This window comes from Lathyrus oleraceus, chromosome 2 (assembly GCF_024323335.1).
Source record: "Lathyrus oleraceus cultivar Zhongwan6 chromosome 2, CAAS_Psat_ZW6_1.0, whole genome shotgun sequence".
Lineage (NCBI taxonomy): Eukaryota > Viridiplantae > Streptophyta > Magnoliopsida > Fabales > Fabaceae > Lathyrus > Lathyrus oleraceus.
Genome location: NC_066580.1, coordinates 149,878,003 through 149,881,601, shown reverse-complemented (window position 1 = coordinate 149,881,601; position 3,599 = coordinate 149,878,003).

The following is a 3,599-nucleotide window of genomic DNA, read 5'->3' as shown; positions in this document are numbered from 1 at the left end:
ATAACTAAGAGGTTCCCGTTGAGTACAACAGACGCGATGGGTCTAGTACCTTCCCCTTGCATAACCGACTCCCGAACCTGAATTTGGTTGTGACAACCATTTTCTTTTTTTTCATGGGTTTTATCGATAATCCCCTTTCCTTCATTGGAATAAATAAAGTTATATGGTGAATTTGTTCAAACATCTTTTCCGCGAGCGTGCGAGCACCTCGCGAAGGATTTTATTTTTCAAGATGTGACATGTACACTCAATCAATAACAAGTAGTTATTTTAACCACTTCATTGTTCTAGCATACAATCCCTCAATAAATCCTCTAAAGACTGGATAGGCCTTTCTGTTTGACCGTCCGTGTGTGGATGATAAGCGAAACTCAACTTCAGCTTAGTTCTAATCACAACTTGCAACTCACCCATAATCTTGATGTAAATCTCGGATCTCTATCTGACACAATACTCAGAGGTATACCATGCATCCTCATAAAGTCCTTAGAAATGATATCCCATGCAGCCTCACTAAAGATGTAGTGACATAGATAAGAGATCCTATCATACTTAGGTTTCTTCAACTGATTTTCCATTTTCGTCCTTGTCGAGGTTGTATGATGTTGACATTGGAGTTGCTATTATTTTGGACTTCTCCATGTCAAACTTCTTTAGTAATTCTTTGCAATATTTAGCTTGATTGCTGAAGGTTCCTTCCTTAGTTTGAAGAATTTGAATCCCTAGAATGTATTGAAGCTCCCCCATCATTGACATTTCGAATTTGTACTGCATCATTTCAGAAAATTCCTTGCACAAGAATTTGTTACTAGCACCGAATATGATGTCATCCACACAAGTATGAACTAGTAAAATGTCATGTTCAGTTTTCTTGATAAATAGAGTTTTGTCGACTTGTCCTCTTTGGAACTTTCTTTCAACCATGAATTTCCTTAGATGATCACACCAAGCTCTAGGAGCTTGTTTCAGATAATATAACTCTTTCTTGAGCTTGAAAATATGATCGGAAAAGATTACGTTAATAAAATTCAGAGGTTAATAAAATATGATCGGGAAAGATTGCGTTAATAAAATTCATGATGTAAGAGAAGGCTAATAACATCCTTATGGCCTCTAATCTAGCCATAAGAACATAGTTTTCATTGAAATCTATTCTTTCCCATTGATAATAATCCTTCTTAATGAGTTTGGATTTATTTCTTATAACATTCCCATCTTCCTCTAGCTTGTTGTGAAAGACCTATCGAGTATCAATCACTAGATTAGTTAAAACTTTGGCAACGATTTCTCCAATGTTATTTCATTCAAATTAATTTAACTCTTCTTACATGGCAAAATACTAAATCCAGACTCATCACTGATAGATTCATCATTTCCTTTTGGCTCAATTTTTGAAACAACATTCACAAAGTTACATACATTATTAAGGGATCTCCAAGTAGTGGCTCCCCTAGAAATGTCTCCAATGACATTTTGAATAGATGATCTTTTACTGTACTCCATTATTTTTGAAGATCTTGATGATTCAAAGGAGTGTCTATATTTTGATTCTGAAGAATATCCTCACCTATGACTTGATTTTGAATTTGACCTTGTTCTGCTTCTAGATTATTTTCTTCCAGATTTGTCTTTTCCAAAATACCTGCACAATCAATGACTTCTACTTGTAATGGTTTTGAGCCAATTTAATCAAAATTAATGTGAATCGATTCTTCTATTGACATGTTTCATTTGTTAAATACTCTAAAATGTTTTATAGAAGTAGAATATCCTATAAATATGCCTATATCGGCTTTTGCATCAAAAAAATTAGGTTATCTTTCCCGTTGTTAAAGATGAAGCATTTGTATTCAAAGACATATAGATTAGATATGTTCGTTTTTATTCCTTTATATAGTTCATAGGATGTCGACACTAGAATTGGTATTATCAATACATAATTCATGACATACTAAGTAGTGCTTACTACACCAACCCATGAATATTTAGGAAGATTTGTCTCATTGAGTATCGTCTTTGCAAGCTCTTATAGAAATATTTTTCCCTCTATATTACCCCTTTTTTGTGTATTTCATGGAGTGGAAAAGGTATGTCGAATACTGTTCTATTTGCAAAAAAACTTGAAATATTCATTTTGGAATTCTCCACCGTGGTCACTTTTAATGGATGCAATGCTTACTCCTTTTTCATTGTGGATAACCTTGACTAGTGTTTGAAAGGCAACAAATACATGTATTTTATGAGATAAGAATAATGTCTATATGTAGCGACAATAGTCCTCTACAATCACTAAGGCATAGACATTTCCAATAAGACCTACAATTTTGGATGGGTCAAAAATGTCCATGTAAGCCCTTGCTTGCTTTCCATTTTGGGATACATTGCATAATCTATTCTTTTCAAAATGTAAGTCTAACAAGGTGTCTACAAGATCCTTGCGAATCAACTTATTTAAGTAGTCCATGTGGATGTGAGCTATTTTCATATGCCATAGCCAAGATTTATCCTCGTTACTTAGGATACATACATCATTTGAAGGAATTTTACTTAAATTTATCATGTAGATATTTCCAATTCTTGAGCTTGTAAATAGAGTTTCATTTGATTTAGATTTTATGACCCTGCAACCATAACAATCAAAGGTTGCAATATTACCTTTGTTACATAACTGACTTATGCTAAGTAAATTATGCTTGGGCCCTTTAACCAAAATAACTTCCCCAATTTTTTGAATGAGTTACTTACTGATGGTACCAAAACCTAAATTTTTTCTCTTATTGTTATCACCATAAGAGACAAAACCTCATTTCTTAGGAATGGAGGAGGAGAATAAGGTTTTATCATTTGTTATATGCTTTGAACAACCACTATCAAGGTACCATTTAGAATTTGAGAGTGTAAATCATTACTGCAATAGAAACTAAGGTCTTAATTTTAGGTACCCATATCATCTTGGGTCCTTAATTGTTAGTTTCATAAATATTTTTATCATTATATTTTATCTTAGAAACATTTGATGAGGTAGATATATTTTTCATTTTTCACTTATAATGTTTCTTTTAAAAGTATGAAGAAGGATGTCCTTCTTTTCTCTCATGATTTTTCTTTAAAAAATAAAACATGACCATATGCCTTTCTTTATTACATTAGTTGCATTTTAAGGTCTTACAATGAATGGTGGTCTTATTTATACAAATGTTAGTGAAGTTTTTACTATTATTTTTTGCTTCATAACCAAGACCTGCTTTATGGTAAGAATCTCTTTGGTTTCCTAACAAAAGATCCAAATTATCTCATCCTTTGGTAAAATTGACAAGTGTCTTTTGAAGATCGCAAATTTCATTTTTCAAGGTATCACATTCATTGCACTTGTCAGGTTCATCTTTTTCTTTAAAAGTGGAAGAGTCTTGGAGTAGATCATTTTGTCTTTATCAAAGAATTTCTATTTCTTTATCAATAATTTTATTTTTATATTCAATATAAGAAGTAATATCCTTGGATATAGACACAATTTATTTCAGTTTACTTTTTTCTTTTGTTAGCATCTTACAAATGCAAAAAAGATCATGATAAGAGAAGTAACAAGTTACCCCATCATC